The sequence below is a fragment of the Chelon labrosus genome, assembly GCF_963514085.1.
Source record: "Chelon labrosus genome assembly, chromosome: 6".
Classification (NCBI taxonomy): Eukaryota; Metazoa; Chordata; class Actinopteri; order Mugiliformes; family Mugilidae; genus Chelon; species Chelon labrosus.
In genome coordinates, this window is record NC_140342.1 from 7,675,438 (window position 1) to 7,701,939 (window position 26,502).

The following is a 26,502-nucleotide window of genomic DNA, read 5'->3' on the forward strand; positions in this document are numbered from 1 at the left end:
TCTACCCTGATGTCGCTTTCTCTCTCTGGTGAAGTTCCTGATGATGAGGCGGCTGTGTGCAGTGTGCTGGGGTTGTGTGCACCGAGACCAGAAAACCGCTGCATTCAGCACAAAGCCGCAGCTGTAGGGGGAGACTGATCTGATTCAGGCCCCCAGCAACCGGGACAGCTGCAGCGTCCACCGGCTTAACTCCGCAGAACGGGCGCACAGACCCCCCGACACACAGCAAACATTCACAGCATTTAAACTGTTGCACAGATCTACACATTCATCAATCCTTTTTTTACACACTCGCTCAGCCTTGGCAGGGCCCGCAAAGGGCTGGGGTCTAAGAGCGGAGCTTGGCGGAGAGCGGCGCAGGGTGTTGTTTGAAGTAATGGGTGCTGGGAGCCAAATCAATCGAAAATAAAACACAAATAATAAAACACAGTCTATATTCAGGCTTTCAGTACTTTAGGTAGCAGACAGTTTCTGACTCTCTGTGCACAAAGGAGTGAGCTATGTCTGGGCCAAAATTAAAAATACATGAGTACAGGTTATCATGGGTTTTTAGAATATCTTGGATCTCTTGGGTAAAGTCAATCTGATAATAATATTTAGTATGTTTAGTGGGTAAACTTTACATATTATAGAAACGATTAGCATTTGCAGGAATATTAAGCAAGCAACCACAGTTAATTGCAATTTCTTGATACTATTGGCCAACACACACATTACGTCTGGTAGTCAGACAGCTCATCTTCTCTATTTTCAGTGGTCCTAGATAGATAGATAGATAGATAGATACTTTATTAATCCCAAGGGAAATTCAAGCACTGATTCTACCAATATTCAAGCACTGATATATTCAAGCACTGATTCTACTGCACTGATTCTACCAATATAGGTAACATTAACAGACAAAAAAAGGCAATGCAGACACTTCCCAATCACCTGATGGTATACATTGTGTATCAAAGATCCGTTCAAACCAAAAGAACGTCCAGGCCCGTCAGTGCATCGCTGCATTAGCGCAACGGCGTGGGGGTTTTGCGGAAGAGGTGGGAGGGTATAAAATGACATACTCCGCCTGTCACCGAGCTTGTTGCACGGCACTTCATCAATGACCTCATGGTTCTGCATTCAATAACTCGGCGAGCCCGGCCTTGCGTGTGCGTGGGCGAGGAAATCTTGTCTGTGGTGCGCATGGGTATGTGGTGGTTGAGGAGGGCGCTGGCGACACACGAGCGCAAAAAGAGACAGCAGTGTGAGGCAGATGAATGAGCGCTGAGGGAAATCTATGATACGGAACCGCGTTTACACGATCCAACAGGCCTTTTTCCTCAGCAGACATCCGAGTCAGTTGGTCAGAGCACAGGCGTTACTAATAACAAAGGCTGTGCTACGTTCAAGATTCCTAGTCAGCCCTGACGGTGGGACAATGACTGAACACAGACAAAACCACAGAAACTAAAGTAGCGAAACCATCTTCAGCCACATTTAATTTTATTGCTTACACCTTTCATCTTAACAATACTTTCTTACCTTGTCTTTGAGGTGCTGCTGACGCATTACACCAATACTAATAAGACACACCAAAATGTCACAAAACTGCCCGAGGAGTAAAGGTCATGACTCAGGGAAACTGCTGTGCATTCCACCAGACCTACACGGCAGACATGCACGGCAGACATGCACAGCCACAGATCATCTCACGCCCTTTTCCTTTGACAGGGTTCATTGTGTACCTGCTGAAAGTGCTGTTCACCGTTCATCTTTACTCATCTGATTGTCTAAAGCTGAGCAGGAGGATTACTGGTACAATATAATCAAGGGAACTGTAGAGGTCTACCTCTTCGTCATCGCTGGGCAGGCGTTGGTAGTCACATTCTGACGTCTCCTGCAGCCTCTGGTACTCTGCCGTCTCCCCCATCGTCACCACCCGGCCGCTACCTGCCCAGGGCTACGTGTCCTCCGTGTCCTCAAATAGCTACCGCTCCAGTCAGAAAGCAACCCGCACACACAGTCAGTCGGCTTGCTTTGAGGTCCACGCTGCCATTAGGAAGACAAGTATAGCATTCTGTGTGCATTCGCAAAAATGTATTGCATTATTTCACCTGGCTTGGCACAACATATCTCACAGTTCAGCTATCCATGCTGGTCCAGTAAGGCTACATTCATTGTCTTCGTCAAATAGGTTGAGTCAGCATTTGTTGAAAATGGCAGGACAATGAGATTCTCATTTTCACACAGTTAAAACTGACTGACCAGTCTGTCAAAAAAAAAAAAAATAAATAAAAAAAAATTCGGTAAAAACACGGGTGTTTTATCTTTGTAGAAACAATGAATTCATCCGGCATGCTGCAGATAATAATTCCCATCAGAAAGCACACAGTCTCAGTTCTTGCATTGTCACTGCAGACAGGAACGGTTCCTCTTCAGGAGAAATATAAAAACGCAATCCACTTGTTAGAAGAAGTGCAGCTCATCCTCATCATGTGTCAGTCGTTTCAGTCTGAAGCTGATGATTCCAAACTGATGATTTCCCGGCCGTTGTTATCCCTTTCTGTGTGCTGTCAGAGCGGCTGCAGTCAGTAAGGAAGGAGTGTTGGCATGATGCAGCCAAGGTGTGGCACAGAAGGTGACAAATCCGTCAGGCTTTATTTGTATCGTCCCATCAACCTCTACCCTCAATCTGTCTCTTGCTCTACCTCCCTCCCCTGTGCTGTCACTCTCTCTCTCTCTCTCTCTCTCTCTCTCTCGGTCGCCCTGCCTTAGTGCTGACGCATGCTCTTCATAAGCAGCGATGCTCCTCTGTCTCACTCTGCTTCTATTTCTATTCCCCAGACATCAGCCCCGCCAGCTTACCTCCTCTCATTCATCAGCAGGAGTGAAACATGAAAGCCGTGAAGGAGACTGTCCCGGAGCATTTTTTTATTTTTTTTATTTTCACCTGTTTTATTTCATTCCTCCTTTGTGTGTTTCCATTTTTTTTCCCCTTCACAGCTTTTGAGCAGCTGTCCAATCGGACTGGCAGATCAGGCGTGACGATGACGACCGAAGCTGGGAGGATTGTTGGCACTGCTTTGTCCTAAATGGACTTCCTGATTGCTCGGCCGATGCCTAATCCCTTTGCTGTTGTTGTTATTGTTTCTCCCCTCCTCTCCTCCTTTCAGATCCTCACCCTCCAACCCGCTTCCCAGGCCCCTCCACTTGTTTTTTTCGCCCCCCCATTTCAGCTCTGGCTCGATGATTTGGTGAGTGGTCGCCTCCTCTATTACCGTGGCAACATCAACCCATCCCACCTCCTCCCCGCTCCTGTGTCCTACAGTCGCAGCGGCGCAGTCAGCAGCCGTCCTGATGGACGCAGCCAATGAGGGCGAGGCGGGCCGACAGGGGAGGGAGGGAGCAGCTAGAGAGCGAGAGGCGGGTGAGCCCTAATGAGGAGAGTTAATCTTCCCTCTGAGAGGGAGAAAAACATGGCCATGCTGCTTTGTGTGCGTGTTTGTGTGTATGTGTGTGTGCCAAAAGCACCTCTCCACTACAGGGAGGGCATCCAGGCCATCTGGATGCTTGCTGAGTGGACATCTGGATGGAGGGGAAAATAGGATAAAAGAACAATGTGTGCGTGGGTGTGTGTGCCCTGGTCTTTCCCTGGTGTGGCTAGCACCAGAGCAGTTCAAGCACTGATGTACAAATCTTGAACAAATATACAGTAAATGACACAAGCACACAATGCTTGTTGAGTGATGCATCTTGTTTCCCCCCCCTTAGTCAATCACTCTTTATCCCTTCCTCTTCCTTATTCTAAACACTCTTTTGTTTTCTGTCCTCTCATTTCTGCCTCCTGCCTCTCCTCCCTCTCTCCCTCCCTCTCTTTCTCTCTCTCTGAGTCCATTCCAGTCTCGTTCATGTCCTCGGGCCTCTTATTTGCAGCCCACTGAGCAACATTTGTATTTCTGCTCTCATTCCTCCACGTCTCCTCTGCTCTGTTACTAGAGCTGGTCCTCCGGAGGCCGACTGTCACGTTTGCCACAGTGGCGCCGCGAGAAACACAAAACACGCACGCAACTCCGACCACTCACTCATGAACACGTGCAGTATTTCAACAGTGTTCAGGCAGACACGATACACAGCTACAATGCATTTCTACATGTATCACTGGACATAAAATTGCAATATTGTGTACTGTTTTCTACAAGTTCTAAGAGCCAACAACTGAAATCAAATGGCCATAAACAAGCCATGCAGTGAATTCTTACAGGCTGTCCCATCCTTTTTCTTCCTCCATTGGAGCCTTGTTTTCTCTGGGGTGTGCTCGTTCCCATCCTTCTCTTCCAGCTGAATTCAAAATCAATAATCCTTTATTCCTGATCTTTAGCTCTGATCTGATCAAGTGGAGAAGCCTTGATCAGATGTTTGGGTGCGCACCTCATTTTGCCAGCATCGCCATCATCTCCAACCTCTCTGGCGTCAATTTGTTCTTCCTTTCATGTGTCCGCGCATAAACTGAATGGACAGTCAGGCAGTATTAGTATCATCAGTGCCCCTTTAATCTGGAAGCGTTTCCATTCCCATGCCTGTACGTGTCCTTTGGGAACAATAAAATTACTGAAGAACTTGTCACACGTCGTCCAGCGCGCACATTTGGAGCCACTCCGCCTGTTGCCGCGTTCACACGAACTCCAGTGTTCCACAAATAATCAGAATAATAGTCCACTCAGAATAAAAATGCATCCTGTTGCCTCAGTTAGAACTGATCCTGATCTGAAGGGATTTTCCGTGGGATTGAGAGGAGTGGTGCAAACCTTTGGCAGTCTATTCAGTAGGAAAATATTAGTGCCTAATAAGCATGTAAATGCTTGATCCGGTAAGCCCTTAATAAGTATTTTGGTGCACACGTGGGGTGAAGATCAGGTGAGGTTTTAGGAAATAACAGAAACATGGAGGCAGCAAAGCAACAGGCTGAAAAGATTAACGAAGCAAGAATCATTGAGGGCAGCGCTGATGAAAGCAAGGGGTGCTCTTGGTTATTTTCCTCTATTAAATAAATTGAATGTGAATGTAACTGCAAGTAATTTGAACACAGCTGTATAAATAATTTATCTCTATTGTATCAAACATAAAACAGACCAAAGTTTAGGGATAGAAGCACAGTAGAGAAGATGAGCAGGGGAGACATGGTGGTCAATTGCGGCCATGATAAATGGGGCAGCGCTGAGTTGTGGAGTTATGTGGGGTCACTGCTGCCCACCAACTCCCCCTGATGAAGTTAACACACTCTATTACAGGCTGTATGGTAGTTTGGTGGGACTGGAGGGCAAGGACGGAGAGTACGATTTTTAAAGATCAGTTAAAGAAGACAATCATGGGGAGGTGCTCTTCTATCAAGCAGAGCACTGTTTTTTAGAAAATAGATTCCTTTCTAGAAAAAATGTGGATAAAATGACGTCATAGAAAGAATGTAAAAAGCTTCCTGGCTCAGATCTTGCATAGAGAGCTGTGTGTGCCATACACCTGCTCAGAGATGAGGATTCTTAGCAGCCTCCAAGTATGTTGTTCAGCAGCACACCAACAGTAAAATCTATAATGTTCCTGTTTTCATTATAGACCGCATTTTACAAACTCTGCTCCAGAAACCTGGAGAACTCCTTTAATAACCACATCCCGGGGCTCGACCTTCGACCCCTGGAGCCTCATTTGTCAGCCATCTTGTGTCAGGGGGAAGTTAAAGCCAAGCCTGCTAAAACATGTAAACGCCTTCTCTATCCTCATGACGGAGAGCGAGGAGAAGCGCAGCAGACAGGCTGTGGGTGTGATGATAAAATGTTCCCAGCCCGAACACCACAAGGCACTTAAACCCACCTTTAAGACACGGCTAGTCCTGAAAGACAGAAAGGACTGTAACTCCTGGGTCCCTTCTGCCTCTTTACGACTGTTGGTGGGTAGACCACGGTCTCTGGGGGCAGCAGTAAGCTTTTCAACAGCAGCTGGATAAAATCCCTGATGTCTACTACTGATCTGGGGCTCGTAGGGTGGAAATATAATCAGGGTAGTAACTGGACAGCACAGACCTGGTGGTTACGTTGCTCTGTGTCTGTGTGACTCCGTGGAAAGTACATTTTCTTTGAATCTTTATCATTTTATGTTACCGGCGTCAACCTTTCTACATTTAAAATGACTCGCTGAATCTTGGATTTTTAAGTTAATCTTCTGTATAGTTATACTAATAAATGATTGAGTCTAAAAAAATTATAAACGCTCACCATTTTATCAAAAACCCTAGTTCTTTTTTTCGAACAAAAAAATAAATACAGATATCATTATGTTTCTCACTTTTTGCACAACTGGTTTGATGAAATTACCAAAAGGTCTTCAGATATCATCCTGATATTAAAGGGAAACTACTGTTTTTTTACAGCCTGGACCTTATTTCTGGCATAAAATACAGAATCTAAATACGGCATTATCTGCCGCAAAACTCGCTGTAGGTCAATCTACAGACTGCCTCTAACTCGGGACTCTGCAGGGAATAGCACTAGGGTGCAATAACAAAATATCGTTGAACTGAACGAGTTTCGCGGCAGATAATGTGTTATTTAGAGGCTGCGTTTCAGTGCCCCAGTCACTCCCACTATATGGATATACGCAGATCTAAATATCTCCTGAAGGAATACAAATTACACAAAAGTTATATGGGTGAGTAAATGACCGTATTTTATGTTAGGGATAAGGTACAGGTTGTAAAAAACAGTAGTCCCCCTTTAACATATCTAATAACGAATTTTCTTCACAGAAAAAAGAAGAAGAATCATCTTCCAAAAGGAACAAAAGATTCAAATCACGGACCACAATTGTACAACAAAACCCACCGGTGTGTTTAATCTCCCCTGTAATTCACAAGTACCACTATTCAGTATTTATATTTTCCATCAAACCATAACTATTTAGAAAAGACCCTGATCAAAAGTGATCAAACAATTAATGGTAAAACTGAAGCAATAAGTCAACTGATCAAGAATTGATTTTTTTAAGCAAAATTATGAAACATCGTTTAGTTCCTGTCTCTTCAGATGATTTACTGCTTTTCTTATTTTTAACAAATTATCCGTTGGTTTCCGGTAATACAAGTCCTTTTCACATTATTTTTTTCCTCATTTTTTATAGACACACCAAATAATATATTAATAAAATAACTGGCACGGTCATTCATAATCATTAGTTTCAGTCATAAGGATCTGAAAATGGATCCAAGGTACTGTAGTTACTGTCTTCTCCACTGGTGTAGCACAAACACTGGATCATTTTTACACTTGCTATTATGCATGATTCATATTAACCCTTTTTCCAAGTAAACAAGTCTTTCATAGTCTTAACACAGTAGTTTTTCAGTCGTCAACCACAACCTGAGGTTACTTTCGCAAATTTGAGTATATTGCTTGTACATCGCGCATACAGCACATCCACATATAAATACTTTTATATGTTAGATGACGGATGTTCGGCGTGAATTGATTCACAAGGAGCCATCCAAAAAATAAAAGACTTTCGACCCACTTTTGAAAGACTATGAAAATTGTGAAACAGTCCTAAAAACAGCGAGCCAACCCACCACGTACACTAGAGTCAGCTGTAAGCTACAGTTAAACTTAAAATGTGTTACAGACCTGTTTCTGCTCAGGCTTCACTTGAATTCTCTTTACAACCAATTTGTCTCCCGGCACTAAGACACACTAAGAAGAAATATTTCTTCTGTTAGGTCATTGTAGTAACACCAACCCACAACTTCTGGACAAAGATCAAATTTTGTTGCTTTAGGTGATGACTTATACTCACTGACTGTGAAAACTGCCAGACATGCTACCAGATGACTCACTACTCCTCGATACAAAAGAAGACGTTGAGATTGACCAATGACTCCGCTGCCGCGCTGAGGTCAGAGCTCCTGGGGAAAGTGCTGACACAGTAAAAAACGTCATCAGCCAGTGGCGAAGTTGTGGTCTGGGTGTGGACTCTTGAGAAATGGTAACGGCAGCTACCTCAGCATTTCTGCTCTGCTTCTATTTTTGCCTTTACCTTCAACAGCAGTTGGTTAAATCCCGCCCGCTGATCCGTGTGCATCAGTCGAAACTGTACTTCTGCTCTCTCCCAAAATCCTCAAGCAACCCCAGCCTATGAAAACCTCTAAGATTCAATGGTAGAAAGTTGCTAGACATCAGATATCGTCAGTGTCAATGGTGCTTCAATCCGCAACTTAACTTTTAACAGTTTAACCATAAATTAATCAGTCTAAAAAATGCCAGAATATCCAGCTTTATAAATGTGAATGTTGTTTTCTATTACTGTAAATGTAATATTTCAGTTTTTGCTGGATTTATTCATTAAGACTTGTCGCACAATTTCAATATTCTCATATTTTATAATTACTAAAAGGAAAAAAATTGAATAACTGACAGTGCAAATATAATTGTAATTCTATCTAATAAGAGCACCATGTTTACTTTAAAGCAAAATAATGGTAAAATGTGCAAGAAAACGAAATGCGCTTTATTTTCAGTATCACTGAGGGGTCACAAATATTTTTTTTTCTTCTTCCAGACTGCATTATGTTGTCCAGTCACAGCATAAAATAGAAAGAGAGGAGACCTAACAGTTGAAATCTCAAAAATGTCAGTGCTGGTTGATTTGGCAACACCTGTAGTTACTGGTACTATCACATCAGTAACTACAGGTGTGGTTTAATAATGTGGTTTATTACTCCAGACTTCTGGAGGCAGCCAAACAATCTGTTGTTGTTTTTAATAAAGACGCCAGGCAGTAATTTGTCTTTTCCATCCTTTTTTTAGTAACTGTAGTCTGATTTCATGCTGTAGCCTGTAAACAACAGGGCGTCACGAACGGATTTGGTTACTCCTCTGAGGAGTTGGACGTGTGTAGTCCGATTTGTTTCAGACTTCCTGAAATATTTTTAAATGATCTGCTGCCAATAAACATGACACAATGGCCATTGTCTTGTTTTGTAGATGCATTGTTAATGAACAACGGTGTTAAGTCCCAAACTCACTGCATTTCTGTCATTATAAAAGTCACCTTGTGTTTTGCCAATTAAGTGCATTTAATGTGAAGCTGCTGCTGCAGTTTACATTAGCAGCGGTCTCCGGACTCATCGAATATTGTCTGATGACAGACAGACATTCTGCATTTTATTTATCCGAGATTATATTGGTTGAAAGTCAAGCACTTTTTTCCTGCAGTTGCCAAAAACTGCCACAGAAACCAAATTTACAATGATGATAATGTATACTTGCATCAGTGTGGCTTAGCCTCAGTCATTGTTGTGTTTCTATGATAGATAGTGACCTAATACACACGTACTTCAATGAAAATCTTTGAGTTACCACTTGGCCAAGAATATAAAGATCTATACTTTAGACAATTCATTCATTCATTCATCTTCTATACCCGCTTATTCCTGTTAAGGGTCGCGGGGGTCTGCTGGAGCCTATCCCAACTGTCATCGGGCGAGAGGCGGGGTACACCCTGGACAGGTAACTTTAGACAATTCTTCTCTATATTTAATATTTATTTAATTATGATTTAATCACTGTAACAGTATTAATCTGGTGAATGAATTAAGGCACAATCAGACTCCATACCCTAGCTGTCACCTTTTTACCCAGAGAAAGATAACTTGCTTCACAACTATTTGCCCAAAAAGTCAATAAAAATGTTGAACTTGAAAGATGGTCTGTCATCTGCCCTGAAACCAGCAGGCTCATTTGGGATCCATCTGGGTAGGGCACAGAGCCAAACCTCCCAATGGCATTTATTCACTATTTCAAACTGAGTTGTCAGAAGAAATATTATCCCCAACAAATCCTCTCTCATCACCCCTTTCGCAGAAAGATTTCCACTTCAGCTGAATCAGACGCGGGACAGGCACGCTCAACAAATCCACTGGGGACAGAGGTGCGTGTATGTGTGTGTATGTATGTGTGTGTAAGAGAGAGTTGAGGAGACGAAGACAGAATATGTTCATATGAATGTGACGGAGACAAAGAGACAGATAGACCTCTCTGCAATATGATCCTCAGCTCCCATGTCCCCTTTCTAGGAAGAGTCGAGGGGTCGAGTTGGTGGTGTTGGCTTTCCTCTGCCCCTCCAGGCTAAACAGGTGGGATTTAAGAGGGTGATCTAAAGCCTCAAGGGGGGGGGGGGGGGGGTAACACTAGGCAGTTCAGGGTGGTAGAGGACAGGATTAAGGGGGGGAAAGAGAATGGGATGTGGGTCCTTGTGTTTCACTTAATCTATGTGTGCGTTTGGGCCAAGGTCGCAGGTGATGAGTTCTGCAAATCATCAGAAGCTGAAGCTCAGTGTTTTACTGCCATCTGGGCGCCTGGCTGCACATCATGCCAGGAGCTTTGTGTGGTGACATTGAAGTGACACAGAACGTACTAACTCATTGACGCGCTCAGCTCACATGCCAACCGCGCTGTCTGGAACCAAGGCAGATCCCACGTGTGGCTCTTCATTTTAAACCAGGGCCATTATATGGTATCCATCAATATTATCATCTATCAAACTTTATATTATGTGCTCCTGATATAATGTGTTGTTGTTCTGTACAAAGTATAAATTGTAGTTAAAGTTTTACATGTGTGATTAATGTTGTCCAATGTAATGCTTGGCAACATAGCATCTTTATAGCATTGTCTTATCAATTGTTATTTTATATTAGATGTTGGATATTATGGCCATACTGTGGCAAATATATTGGGCTAATTACACGTTCTACTGGACTCAGCATATCCATATTGTAAATTAAACTGACCAGCAGTCCAAAGCCCAAAGATATTCAGTTGTGTATATAACAAATGCTAACTAAACAACAACTAAACTGACCATTTATCAAATTATTTGCAAGCCAACTAGTCAATCACTCCCCTTCTTTTTAATCAAGACTTTAAAGACCTTATAAATGCATTTAGACTGAATTAACTGAGTGGAATAATAATTTTGTTCTTTTAAGCCTTTTTTAACTTGCAGCATACAGTAAAAGGAAAAAAAGCATTTCCATCTGGTCAGACTGTACTCTGAGTAATGTTCAGTCTTATCTGCTATTACTACATGTGGCCACATGGGGGCAGTCTGAGGCAGTGAGAAGAAAAAGTACCACTTTTTATTTATGTATATTGAGGCAGGTGTACGTATTAAACCTGTATTTTCTCCCTCATAAGGCAGCACAAACAGAAAAAAAAAACCACATAGTTTTAATTCTGATTTGGCCATTATTATCTGGTCCTGTTATTTTAAATTCTACTTCAGCTGAAACAAAACCCACTAACACAATCTGAATGTGTCTTAAAGTTACCTTGTACATATATATTGTTTAGTTTGAGTATTTTAAAGTTAACAAAAGTTAAGTAAGTAAAGTAACTCAGCAGACAAGAGAAAGACTTCTGCCCAAACCAATGCCAGGTTAGATGTTAATAATTCCCTGTTAACGTCCGTCTGCAGCTTCCTGAGACATAATCTCTTCTATTTTTAGAAAAAGCAGACATCACTCACTTGGACTGATAACTGCAGGCAGAAGTGTGCTGCTTATCCTTCAGCTTGGCAGTGAGAAAAAGTGAAATGCTAGCTTAATGATTTCAAGCGACACACTCCCCATGGCTTCGTAAGCGGCCTGACGGATCGCTTTTTGAACAGGGCCGCAAGGTCTCAACACATACAAATTGAAGCATTACTAAAACAAAAAACACTTTTGTAAAAGTAAAATACCAGAACTTTAAACTTGTAAAAAAATGTTTAATTTACGACTAATCGGGAGGCTCAGTGTCCCTTTCTCCTTTTCTGTTCTATATAGCTGCCTTGAAGTGAAACAAAGTTGAACGTGGCGTATGTGTAAGTGTGTGTGCGCGTGTGCGTGTGGGTGTGTGTGCGTGGGCGGTAATATGGGCTCTGTCAAGGACCTGCCAGAAGAATTGCATCATCACTCCCTACAGTGCTGCAGAGGTGTGTGCGTGAGCCTGGCCAATGTGTAAGCTGCTCTTCCGGTCCCCTATACTCTCCAGAGTGTAACAGATAACAGAGACAACAACACACACTGTACTCTATGGCCCAGAGTGTGTTTTGGCATTAAGTGGATCAGCCATGCAGTTTGCTACAACAGGGCCACGGGGGTATCTAGAGGACTGCGCTTTCTCTGAGCTCTTCTACTAGGCTACTGGATGGCCTCCTGGTATTTCCTTATACAGAGAAGGTGATCAGTCCTGTCAGAGGTGCAGAGATACGATGATTAAGTACACAAACTGATGTCAGATGCAGGTGATACATATGTCAGACTAATCACAAGCAGATTTGGGTCAGTAAATCTTTCAGATGTAAAAGCAGACCTGCAGCTATGAGAAGTCTCCTAGTCTGTGCCAGTGTCACAAGATGATCTATTACAGGGTCACCCACTCAGGTAACCTGATGCATTAACAACACGGCTAACATACAATACACCCGGAAGCCACAGACAGCACGCCAGCCCTCCTGGAGCCTGGTAATGCAATGCCTGCATATCTGGGTGGAGGATCTGAAAAAATTATAAAGAAAAACGACAGGTAAAAGTGAAAAGAGAGGAACGACAGAGAGGGAGTGAGAACCTCAGCGAGGCGTGTGACGACTGGTCCGCAGGTAGACTGGCTGAGAAGCCAGCAGACTGGGGCATTGGGCGGCGGGGAGGTGGGGGGGTATGGTGTGACAGCCGGATGCAAGTTCATGGTTAAAATAACACTGTGCTCTCTCTCTCGCTCCCTCTCTCACACCCACACACATACACTTTGACTCCCAGAGGCTCTCTTTACTCCAACTTCTCCTCTGTCAGTCTGGGCCCCCAAGGCCCTCCAAGCATTCAGAGACACTCTCCACAAAAAGAACGCTCACTGATCACTGCTGCTATTCTGGGAGCTTCCTCTTTGCTTCTCAACTTCCGTTTGGTCCCCTTCTGTCCATCCTCACAGTCGCTCTGCCAGCCTCTATTCTGTCCGTCACTTTTGCATAACATTCAAACTTGACTCTCTTCCTAGGAAGTATGGGAGGAATCTTTGAGCATCACCAGCCATAACTGAACAAACATTCTTTCCTACCTACTCTTCCATTTTTTTTTTAGCAAAGGCAGAAATTAAATTGATGGATGAGTAGATTAGTAAACCTTAGAGCAGTCATTTATCTAAATTCTGCTCTTAAAAGGCATTTGTTTAATATAAAGGAACAAATCAAGTCTGCATAACCAACGACAACTAACAGAAAACGTTTGCCCTCATGCAAAGTAGACGGCTTGAATTTTGCATTTATTAACTAGCAGACTCTTTTTTCCCCGTCTGTTTATAAACCCGATCTCATAAAGGCCAGCTCTACAGGGACGCCACAAGAAAGATACTTTAGTACCAGGTTGATACTCAAATGAAAATGTGAGATGCAAGACAATAACAACAACATGCATGGTGGATGCAAGTGCAGCTGCAGCAAGATGTGTACTGTGATATGTGGAAAAGAAATGATTGTACTCATGTCAGATCTGTGCAGCATCAAGACGGACATCCAGATCTGTACCCAGAATTCACAGTCAGTGAGTAGTGGTAGTTAACTTTATGTTACCAACAGTCATCAAATGTTTGGATCCACTAGTGATAATTATTGATTGTAATGTGAAAGGCCCACTGTAGGCTAGGGTCATTACTATCCAACCTGTCCGCACATAATGGTGTGTTTGTATGTAATCTAATCTAAAAGCTGTTTCATAAGAGGTCTAAATACATTCATTTGATTGTGTGTGTTTTTTGGGTTTTTTTTGGCAAGTGAATATCAGGGCTTGTGGGATTTCAATATGAATTCTTCCAAATAGTCTAGTATCATAACATCCCTACTTTTCTGCATATCTTGCTCGCTGAAGGATCAGTGACCTTTTAATGACGCTACCAGAATTAAAGAGTCACATCGTGTGTGTATTCATTTACATGCACATCATTTAAATTGTTATTTTTGTGCATAAGACACAATGTCAGCAGAGTTGAAGAAAATCCTCATGTTACGTCTAATAAACCCACTTTTATCAACTTTCCACCATAAAAAAATGTGTGGTCCGGCAAAGATCGGACTGGCTTCCAGTCTATGCAAAACTACTTCTTTAAAATACGCATTCATATTGTACCGAAGTAAAAATTCTATAACATTAGTATGAAAGTATACTAGAAGTAACACAAGTCAAAGTACTCATTTAGGCAGCAGAGTAGCCACAGTGTGCTATGTCATTTCATTTCTGTTAGCAGGATTTTGATGGTGTAGAGGTTGTAACTGGATGCCACAGTGACTGGATCATATACTGCTGCAGTTTTCCAGTTAAAGGGGAACTACTGTTTTTTACAACCTGGACCTTATTTCTGGCATAAAATACGATCATTTACTCACTAATATAACTTTGGTGTTATTTGGAGTTGTTCGTTAGATATTTAAATCTGCGTATATCCATATGGTGGGAGTGACTGGGGCACCGAAATGCAGCCTCTAAATAACGCTTTATCTGCTGCGAAACTCATTCATTTCACCAATATTTTGTTATGATACACTAGTGCTATTCTGTTGAGTTACCTGATACCAGATAGTGCGTTATTTAAAGGCTGCGTTTCGGTGCCCCAGTCACTCCCACTATATTGATATATGCGGATCTAAATATCCAACGAATATATAATATAAATGTATGGGTGAGTAAACGATTGTTGTGTTTTATGCCAGAAATAAGGTCCAGGTTGTAAAAAACCGTAGTTCCCCTTTAAGGCCACACATGTACTATTACAGTCAGCTATCGGAGCTAATTGGAGTATTCCCTCTAGCAGAAGGAGGAGGCCTGAGTCAAACAGTTCTGTGAGATATGCATCTTCAACAAGGCTGCCACTCCTCCTGCCCGTCAACACAACACAGAGCCATTCACAGACCTATACACTGATGGTCTGCCGCTGATAAGTAAACAGCCTCAATTCAGCCATTCATGTGCCGTTCACAAAAAAAAAGAACAAGACCTAAAGCGTCACAGACTGCACCCGCTCAGACAAAGTCACGTCGGCGCAATTCTCCCAGTCACATACGACAAATACAGTATAAAGAGCGTGTTACTCTAACCTATCCCTCCACTTCATAATGGCTCTCAAACACGCACTTGATTATGACTTCTCTTTGTGCTGCGGTTTTCAGACACCTGCTTGGGAGGGTCTGGCTGGCCGGCATCCTGTGCGTGGGTCTGTTTGTGCCTGAGGAACAGAGGGGTTTGTATGAAAGCCACCAGCGTGACTCTCACTTCCTCCAAGTCTACCCCATCAGCAAGGAATTGTTATTCAGTTGACTGAAATTAGAAAATAAACAAATCGGGGACGTGGCACATCCGTTTTGGACGCACAAACACGAGCCTGGCGAAACAGGAAGTGCTCGACCACATCCATCTTCTGTGTATTTTTAAAGAAAACACATCAGGTTTTGAGAAATCGCCCTCTTTTCATGGCAGTTCCGTTATTCTATCGGCAACTTTAAGCCACACAAGAGAAACCACCGGTGGTGACCCCGGATGACATCATGCCTGGATCCTGTGCATTTCAAAGGTGAATAGTTTTCTTTCAGACCTACAGTGTGGACAACAGCACAGTCACTGTTTGGCATGATCTCATGTCTGCATAGCTAAGACGCACACACACAAACGCACACCGTGACACAACTGCAAACAGAAAGTATGACAGAATGACATTCAGACACACCAGCCACACTCGTACGTGTGTTTAAGCAGTGCACATGGTAACAAAAACAACCACAGCACACAGTCACACCCAGCTGCACTGAAAAAAAAGAGGGCATTGATACTATTGTCTGACATGCTGAATATATGAGTGTATGAGCACACACACACACGCACGCACACACTTCTTACCAGCAATATCTGCGCCACGGTAACCTGGATTCTTGTCTGACACTGTAGACGCTCCTCTCAGGTTGATGGCAGAAGGTCAACCGCAAACAGACGAGGCCCCCAGTCCATTGAGGTGAGATTTCGCCGAGCTGCATGAGGCACTGCAAGGTTCGCGCACGCTCACATGATTTCATCTCCGTCCATTGATGAACACAAACTCGGGAGTTTGTCGCCTGAAGTGCCTGGGAAAAAAAACAATCAAACATAACAATGTAACGGATTAGATGATGGAAGTTCTGGAAAACCCCCTTTGAGTGCCGACTGCGGACATACACCTTTACTAGTGCTGCCTCCCCTGCCCTGAGTGAGCGAGCACCGTGGATCTCTGAGCGGCGAGAGACTTAATACTGTGGTGAGAGAATGAATCAGAGTCCAAGACCCTGGAGGGGTTTACTGGATTTCAACAGGGGAGGGCCTTCGCTGCGCTGGAGGGCCCCGTGATGAACACAAAGTGTGATCATAAGCACAGTTCGCTCTCCAGAAAGAGGACTGCAGATCCTTAGCCGAGGTTAAAACCGAAACCAAAAGGCAATATGAAAAGCTTGATGCTTTAAATAATGTGATATCTAACCCAGAAACATTTCCATGTTTGTAACATAAATCATTAAAAATGTTTAAGAAAAAGAAAGACCTAACTCTTTAGAAACACTGCAGACATACCTACAATCATCTGCCAGTTTGCTGTAGGATTTGCTAGAAAGCTGCTGAGAGAGCTGCTGATTTAACTGTGTTTTCATTGTAGTACTATGTTGAAGTACAACCTAATTTTAGGGTAATAACAAGAGTTTAATTCAATCCAGTTTAACAGCAACACACACTACTTCCTTATATAGTTATTATACAGTTCGGTTAAGACCTTTCTGATGCGGTTTCAACATTAACTCAACATTACAACAGTCTCTGAGCTTAGATCTAGTGCAGGACTGTTATATTAGAATGCATTAGTTTGTACCCAATGAACTGGCATTCTGCATAAATCCATTATTTTCCCACTTTCTAGCAAATCCTACAGTTCAATCAATTTAACCTCCACGAGACGCCGTGTCTTATTTCCTATTTCTGAGCAAATGAAACCTTTCATCTGTTGAGGTGAATCAGAAGTCAAGCTCTTGACAACCATCCACCCACTCACACATGACCTAACAGGGCGCTGGCAAACACCTGATGTCAGTTAGAGACATGCTTGAGTAACTCCCTCATAATAACACTGTTACAAAACTGAAAAGTGAAAACACTCGGGTCAGTTGAATTTGAAACGTTTTAAAGCATCACCAATAATCATGTGGGAGCACAATTCGGGAAGCAGCAAAGATGATGTGCTGCGAATCCTGAAAACTATCTGACAGCGCGTTAGCGTTAGCCTTAATGATTTAATAACATACAGTAGGCTGCTACCGGAAGCATCTTCAAGTGCTGGATGTGAATTGACTTGACATCATTCTATGCCAGGTCTGGGGGCTGGGGTAGGAATGCCTGAGGGGCCCTTCGCAGGAGAGGGCAGTGTGAATGAATAAAATTTGATTCACACAAGACACATGAGGACACAGTCCACCCACCACCTAGTAAAGTAGCTGACTTGAAGTCTTCAGTGTCAGAGACTAAGCCCACAACAAGGAGAAACACCAAGCTATTCTTTTTCCCTGCATACGCGCCACAAACGACTCCTTTGTCTGTGTGAAAACAAACCACATACGCAACCGTTAGCGCTGCAGCAGGACACTAACGCACATATTCATAGGAACTGTAAACAAATACACACACACACACACAACAGTCTGGCGGCTTTTAAATGACAGACACCCACCGGGTCGTCAATTATTTATCGACATGCTCTATTCATGCATTAGTGGCAGAGGAAAAAACAATAAACCACTTCCTACTTCTATTGACAAAAACCCGCAGCGTGCCGGAAGGCCACGGCGCAACAGATACTCAACAGATTTTACATTTTTGTTAAGCAACAGGGAGAAGGTGGTCCATGGCTGCAGCTCCAATCCTGGCACACACAAACACCTCCCAGTCCCTAGAGAGTGTGAGAAGGGCCAAAAATAAACTGTGCACACACACAATCAGTCAACCACAGAGGCCACTCAAAACACTACAAATACTACAGGAGCAGCAGCTCTCATACACAACTCAGAGAATCAGCTACAGTGACGAGCACTATCAGCAAGTGAGTGGTGCTTTCTATGCTATTAAAACTTGAACATGTGTTTATGTTCCTCAGAGCATAAATCACGTGGTGACTGATGACCAAAAATGCCATTTCATTCATTTGATTTATGACCAAATACTTGAAAAGCAAACACTTACCGATTAGTTTTCAGGAAATGCTAGCCAGCTAACATTAAACTGGGATGGTGAACAAGATAAACTTTACCTGCTCACATAGCCAAGCGTACTTTGCAGGTGCCCCAGTGGCTCATATGTATATGTGGTTGTTTTAATTCAAAATTACATTTCTTTATTAAAAAATGAAGAAAAAATGTATTAAAATTACATTTTCTTTTTTGTATTACATACATACATACACCAATCAGGCACAACATTATGACCACTGAGAGGGGAAGTGAATAACACTGACCATCTTATGACAATTCAATGTTCTGCTGGGAAACTTTTGGACCTGGCATTCATGTGGATGTTACTTAGACATGTAGCACCCACCTAGACCAGACCAGACACCCCCACCCCATAGCAATGACACTCCTTGATGGCAGCAGCCATCCCCAGCAGGATGAAGGATGCAATGTTACGCCTTGACCTTTTCATACTTCTTTAATCCTCCACGCAGCTTGGAAGTAGATGAAGTTGCGCCAGAAATACAGCTTCTTCTCCAGCATTGTAATTATCAGTACCACATCCAGAGCGCATCCTCACAGAAATACTAGCATGGCTGTGGATTCTTGTTTTAATAAATCAGTACATGGATTTCCTTTTTTACAATGTCTCACTTCTGAAATGTTCGACCTCTTTCATGACCAGTCAAACATACCGGGTTGTAGGCTCTCTGGCTGGCTGAGCATCCAATTGAAAACTAGCTGTGACAGCTATTGTCTTCATGTTTGTAACAGTCGGTAACTAGAGCTTAGTTAAACAGAGAAAAACCAAATGCCAGAAAGACGTTCACAAGACATGTGATATGAGTGCATAAAGCTCCTCATCCTATCTCTTTTTCTTATAAATTGGCTTATAATTAACCCGGGTTCGTGAGGCTGAATAGATAGGCCGCTTCTCCCGTCTTTTTCACTGCAGAGTCACTGCTGATTCATGCACTGCGCTGGCGACAGAGAAGCCTTTCTCTCATGCTGCCTTCCCCCACTCAACAAAAATTTGTTTTGAACTGCATCATCTTGAGATCCCCAGGACCTCTTGAACACTGACAATGGTCTTAGTCTAAAACCGTTAATGGCTTACACGGCATGAATTTTGCGGTAATATGTAACAGCGTGTGATGCACTTATGACACAAGCTAAACATGCGCATAAATGAACATTAATCCAAAATCTATTTAGTAGCAGAACATGCCTGTTACTCTCATGCACTGCTTTGGCGATAAGAGATGAATGGAAAGTGACCGAGGCAACAGTATACTGCCCGCTGGACAAAGAAATGCTGCAGTTTGGGTCACACGATACAACGCGGGAGAGCAACACTTTCTCTGCGGCGAGTGAGGAAGAGAAGACGTGAACTATGAAATATCATCCTCTCTTTGCTAGAGGACACAGCGCAGGGAACACTATATCCTCTATTGCCATGCCACACACACACACACCTTAGAACACAGTGAGGACAATATGTTGTGTCAATAGGCTCATACATGTCAGCATTTAATAGTTTAGTTGGAACTGACGTTTCTTCATGGCCACTTAGCAATATACACAAGTACACTGGGGCTTACCTAAACAGATACAAGGGGTTTGTAGTAATATGACAGTGGTTTTAGAAAAGCACTTAAAACATTACAAACTCCAAGTGGGACAGAAAGGTTTTTAAATTTGTGGGACAGTCATTATGTCAGTAAGAGGCAGGTACAGGTACTCTTTGCTGGTTGGTGTCTGACGCTGGTTCAAATTTCCCTACTGTCAACAAACATCACAAAAAAGACTAAGATTAAACTCTGAGCCAACGTGAAATGGTGAATTTGTAGGAGATGTATGTTTAGCAGCAAATTAAAGCACATTTGCTGCTCTAATGAGCATCTACAGCACCAGGAGCCATGTGAGAGTACAGAATCCATGATTTATTTTTTATTTTTTTTGATCATAACATTTCCATTTATGATCATTTCCAGGCTTCAGCACACAAAACAAGTAGTTTTCCACATTTTGTAAGACTTGTTCACCACACAGCCCTGTACCACCTACCCGCATCAACCCTATTGAGCAATCAAACTCCTCCCTCCATAAAGCTTCCGGCACGCTTTCTCTTGTATCTTATTCTTGGCTGTCATTCTTAATTGCCTGACTTGGACTTCCGGCGTGTTAACTGCAGCTCAAATTGCTCTGAGTCATCAGGTGTTTTAAGAGATTTTATATTCAGATAGGAAGGTGGCACACCACCCTTAAAGGCTGCGACTTCCTGCAGGGGAGCTGGCACCGACGCGAACTTGGCACCTTTCCTGCACTGCTGACTGCTCGCTGTGCATCAATCCAGCCCTGACAGACAGTTTTCTCTCAATACGTTTTACATGTCCCATCACCTGTAATCATACCGTCTCGGAGCGGTAATAACAGTTTCAGTGCTGACATCTTTAGAAGACCGTGTTTAAACACGCTGGGTCGAAGCAGAGAGTGGTTCTTTCATTTTCAAAGACTCTTTTTAGGGATTACAATCATCACACTGTACGGTGTCATGGTGTCATTGGGAATGTGCTGCCTGGTGGGGTTTTTTTTGGACAAGCACCCATACTATACAGCATTATAATCAGCGTAATTGAATGCCTGTCTGAGACTGGCAAATCAGGATAAGGTAAACACATATTATTCTATCTATTATTATAATTATAGTACACCTTTTATTTTTCTATTGGATCTCTTTCTGTGGGAGAAAGTAGTCCTCAGTGGAAACCTGGATAAAACATCTGCAAAGCTTCACCATGATGATACCACACAAGCCTGCATCTGTAAACCCCAAATTAACAATTTTATGTATATCACTCAGTCCCAATATCAATAAATCTGACAGTTATTTTCTCAACCGATAATAATTTTAACTCTAATGTATTTTTTTGTCCCACCGTCTCTCCCAGAACCCAAAGACATTTCAGCAACTATCACATATGACCACTGACCAGAAAGCCCTCACATCTACAGGGCTGGAAAGCAAATGTTTATTCAGTAGTAATGACTGAGAAGATCAAGATTCAGCTGTAGAATCAGGATCAGTCACACAACAGTGTCCTGTCTGTCACTAAATCAGTCCTAGAGAGGAGAGCGTGACTGCGTGTCAGTAGCTTTGTTTAATTGCATTTATGTCATATGACTGTCAGCCTCCTGCTGCTGGTTTAGAAGCCAACAGAACATCCTGCAAGTAACGAGCACAGAGCTGGATTTAGACAGCGATATGCAGCAGTAGAAAACTAGAGCCAAACATTTTTTCTAAAAGATGTAGGCTATAATGATGCAATAAGGTGAAACTTAGATGAAGAAGTACTTAAATAAGGGATTCCAGGACTGTGACTGGCTGTATATTTATCTGAGCACTCCAGCATGATTTAGTATTCACTGCAAGCCCGTGTTTCAGAACTCTATCGTATCCACCTCAAACACCCCTCATGATCCTACTAAAGCATTTATAAGCCAGAGCACATGAAAGGTGTGGTCAATCTTATATAAAGTATATAGCCTAGTAGTTTTGAGGTGAAACAACCCTGCATTCCAGCATCAGGACCTCATACCCATCTATGAAACATGGGGGTGGTAATGTCCTTGTTAGGTCCTATTTTGCCGCATCTGGGTCAAAACGACTTGCGATCATCGATGGACCAATGAGTATCACCAATGAGACATCTGTATGTGAGATGAATCTCTTAAAAAAAACTAGGTCGGATAACAAGACAACGACCTCAAAAATACGAGTCATTCTACAAGTTCTACAAGTTAAATAAGAACAAAAGTACTGTTTTGGGTTAGGTCAAAGTCCTGTCCTTAATTTAAAAGAAATGTTGTGGAAAACCTGAAGCAACAAGTTTATGTGAGGAAACCCACCAACATCACACAATTGAAGTGGCTAAAATTCTGCTGCAAGACGACTGATCAGCAGTTACCGGAAGCGTTTAGTTGCTTTTATTGCTGCGCAAGGGAGTCACGCCGGACACTGAAAACAAGGATTCACATACTTCCCCAACTCACAGATCTGTACAAATAATTCATTTTCTTGACTAAATAAATGCAGAAGTATATTATTTGATTGGGTCCTCTTTGTCTGTTGTGAGGATAATCGACGGATGTCTTGAGTCACTTTTATGCGGAAATGTAGAAATACTTTTAAGCACCGCTCTATGGGCACAGTCCAAAGAAAGACGTTGCTTAAGAGCGTGACCCACTCTACAAAGACGACGAGCAACTAAACAAAAAAAGGCTTCGGTGCAAATTCAGGAGGGAATGAGGATATGAAAAACAGTATGTACAGTGTTATACATAGAGTATACTATATATGAAATCAGTTATGCTTCTACACAATTCTACAAAGTGTAGCTTGTGCCAAAAATCCAAGAAATTTGCAGTTTGGGAGATGACAAAGTTGGTCTTTCCACTAATTTACAAAAAAAGATTGGAGCTGCATTGCTGGCTTTTTTCCACTTCTGAAATGAGCTTTCACATCTGTCAAAATCAGACAGGGGCCCTCTGTAGCAACAGACTCACAGTGTGTTGTAAAGACTCTGTGGTGAGGAGACAACATAATCTTTTTTGCAAACTACCGGCCTTTGCATGTCACCACCGAGCTAATCAGGAAACAGCTCTAACAGCCTAACTACATCTGAAAGTGTGACAACAGCATCGCAGCTTCAACACAGTGGAAGGAATATCTTCTAGGGTCTTCTACCATTATGCAACTAGCCTGTGGTTGCCTACTCGACAAAACGTTCAGATTCATGTAAACAAAGGTGGAGAATTGCTGTGGCCTCAAATTGCTTAAGCCAGTGGCTTTTGTTGTGAAAGGCGGTTAATTTGTTGGCATGCACACCAACTTATCCAGTTGGGGGAGTAGAGGACATGTAGATTTTCCTGCATTAAATGGTCAAGCCAAGTTGACAAAAACTTAATGTATGTGCCTTTAAGTTGTATTTCCAGATTGTAACAACCGTGACGAAATATTGATTTGATTGATCTATCCATCTCAGATATGGACTTTGCCCCATTGAAAGACAGTGGGTCAGTCTGACTTTATTGTCAAACACTGGCAACCATTAAAATTAAATGCTGTACTAAAAGAAGGAAAAATCAGTAAGGTAGGGACGGCTTGCATAATGCTGGACATAAAAGTATAAACATTACTCACAGATTTGCAGATAATGGCAGCTATTATGGCAAGCTGGCACTGGGTGTGTGATATGACAGGCGTGTGTAAAGGGGTAGTGATAGCGAAAGGTGAAGAGGGTTTGCAGTTTGACAAAGTATAATGTACATGCAGTGGTTACAAGTTTTTTTGTGTGTACTCGTACACCTCTCTTTAGGAGCACCAGTTTGAGTTTTAGTACATCGGAGTGAGGACATTTTGGAAAAGTGAAGACATTTAGGCTGGTCCGCATTTCCTTAAACTCCTTCATGGGACTATTTAAGGGGTTTAAGAGTTGGTTTTACAGTTATGGTTAAACTTAAGTGGAAAGTTAACTCATTATGTCAATGAATGTCCTCTCAAAGACAGTCATAAAATCGTCTGTGCAGTTGTGACGTTTCCAGAGCTAAGCCAGCTGAGGTTAAATTTACAGGGCAGAGGTAAGAGGGATTTGCTCTGCCGCCCCCAGGCTTCACATTTGACACCAGGGTTTGTCAGGTGTGTGCGAGAGAGAGCAAAGAGGAACAGAGGGAGATAATTTACCACAGGTGGGAACAAGATGAAAGCCTCTGTGGAGCTGTTACGTCCCCATGATTCCAAACGTCCTTTACTTGCAGGTGTTTCATTCATCTCTTGGATGTGAAGTTTCATCCGCTACACACAAGTCATCTGTCAGAAGATGCTTCCTGATCTTACTGAACCGCTTTGATTTACTGAATGCAGTTCCTAACAGATGACGAGGACTAATTGTGCAGTGCATCCCAAGGTGATTGACGGGTTTGTAGCCTAAGGTAGAAGGAGCCGAGTTGTACAGCTCTCATTACACGCACCTGCAGTTCAGTTCAACTCTTCTGGAGACTGCGCTTCGGCGTTTTAAGAGATTAGATGTTGTGGTATTTCTGCAAAGTAATCACTGTCTGCCATTGCGGAGTCATCGTCAGATCTCAGGGGATTTATCAAATGGTGGCGACACTAGCGGAGGGTGTCCCTTCATACAGCATAGTGAAGAAGTGGGCAGCCGAAGAGAAACGCGCCAGAGAGAGGAGCCTGGAGGATGGAAGACCGGTTACTGGACACTTAACTGGACCTCGCATTAACATCCGTCCTTGGGAATCCGATCCCAAGTGGCCAGCTTAAAGTACAGGTGTGAACGCATTAAGGGCGCATTGGAGTGATCTGATCTCAGACCGCATGCGGACCACATTGGGGACGCATCTGACCGCATTCCTTTGGTAGTGTCCTGGGTCACATTAAAAAACGCCTACTCAGCAGGGGAGCTCTTGCATCAGCTGAGATTTGCCTCGTTCATTCAGAGAAAAAAAACACACACACACACACACACACAACCACTGTTATAAATGATCACCTGAGAAAGAAGAAGCTCTGTAAGGGATGTTTGTTTGAATAAACATAAATAAGGGAACGTATTAAATACGACTACACTGTGTGCCGCCACACAAGAGACCACCTGACAAGACAAAGAAAGAAGGGATCCCTGTTGTCAGCAAATTCGTAAAAACAATAAATGCACCAGGTTGTCCCACAGTTGTTTCTTCTACCTTAGATGACAAACTGTATTCATATTCACTCCCTTTCTTGCATTATGATCACCTGTAGGTGCTGTCCTATTTGTCCAAATAGTCACTGCCTGTGTGGGGAGGTTTGTATTTGCAGTGGAAGCTGGCTGCACTAGTCATATTTACCTGCAGAAGGAGGAACAGGTTGAGTTCCTTTTCAGAGAAAAGCAGGCTGAGTGTGACACATTAAACTTATCATTTTATCAGCAGACATTTTGACTCACAGCACGCAAAGCAAAGCAAAGCAAAGCAAAGCAAAGCGGGGAGCAGGACTTCAGCCATCTTTATTAACATGATCATATGTGGATTTCTCACAGCCGAGCGAAACGCGCGTCTTTTCATTAATTAATGATCTAAAGGACCGCGCACAGTCTTTTTTTTTTTTTTTGCCACTTTTTCCCCCCTACCTGGCTGAGTCACATGCGCTGTCAAACTACTTCACAGCAACCTGCAGGCCCATCTAAAGGGTTGTCGGGCTAAAGTTAGCTCCATCAGTGACCCAGGTTGTGTAACAAGGTGCCGCAGTGTTTCACAATAGAGCCGGTGACAGCAGCTCTCACCTGCTGCCTCCTTCCCGCCATGCAGCCCCTGAAGCCGGCTAGCATTGCATTATAGAGCACTCACACACGAGGCTACCTCACTCCTCAGCATCCCCCGTGTTAAGTTTTAATTGCAAAGATAAAGTTTTCTGATGCTAATACATATATAAAATAATAATAATAATAATAATAATAATAATAAAGTCTGTGTCTGCGGTGTGTCACGCGTGTCTCTCCACTGACTGCGCTTCACCTACCTGTCAATCTCAGCTCCAGTCACTTGCTGTCACCCTCTGTGTTCCGGTGTGCGGGGGGGGGGGGGTTATTTTGTAGTCCAACGAACCGGCTACAAGTGACCAAGTTGTGACATCTCCTTTAAAGTTCCTCAAACAACGGGTGAATGAAGGCGAGCGAAGTGTGCATCAGCCCGAGCGGAAGGGGTTCTCCTGCACACACCGGCCCCGTCCCTGTCCGAGGCAGAACACAGTCGGGGTAGAAGTGCTCAGGCTGCGGCTGGCGTCACTTCTATGCAGTCTTTGTACAGCGCCAAGATCGTCTGTTGTGTGGCGATGGATCACTCCGGGGCGGGGAAGCACATTGGCTCTCGGTTGAGCAGTTGTTTCTGTCGGTTAACTGGATTTCTTCGTTGTTTTGCTCAGATTATGTTTTGTCTGTTGAGGTGTATCTTGCCGTTTTGTCTATATCTTTTCCCCAGTAGCATAGCATGGAAAACATCACATATTTCTGTACGTTGTTTTTTTACAAAATTATTTTATCAACAAAGGGAAGAAAGATCAGGGATATAAAATGTCATTAAACGTTATAATTTTTTTTTTTGTATTTATTCAACTTTAACTTGCATCTCTTGTGTGCACTCTCCTTTAAACTGTGCTGCTGCAGTACTGCAAAT

General features: G+C 42.9%; 1 protein-coding gene across 2 annotated transcripts in view; it reads right to left on the bottom strand.

Annotated features, from left to right (window-relative positions):
- Positions 1-26,033, bottom strand: part of LOC311489198 (activated CDC42 kinase 1-like) — a 55,665-nt gene extending 29,632 nt beyond the window's left edge. The window contains exons 1-2 of one of the 2 annotated variants that reach the window (XM_084546154.1): positions 25,850-26,033; positions 15,938-16,158 (exon numbers count right to left, since the gene is read on the bottom strand). The gene's annotated coding sequence lies outside the window, so the exon portion shown is untranslated. Of the gene's footprint in view, positions 1-15,937; positions 16,376-25,849 lie in introns of those variants that run through there. The other variant, XM_084546155.1, reaches the window with a different exon arrangement.
- Between the last annotated feature and the right edge of the window lie 469 nt (positions 26,034-26,502).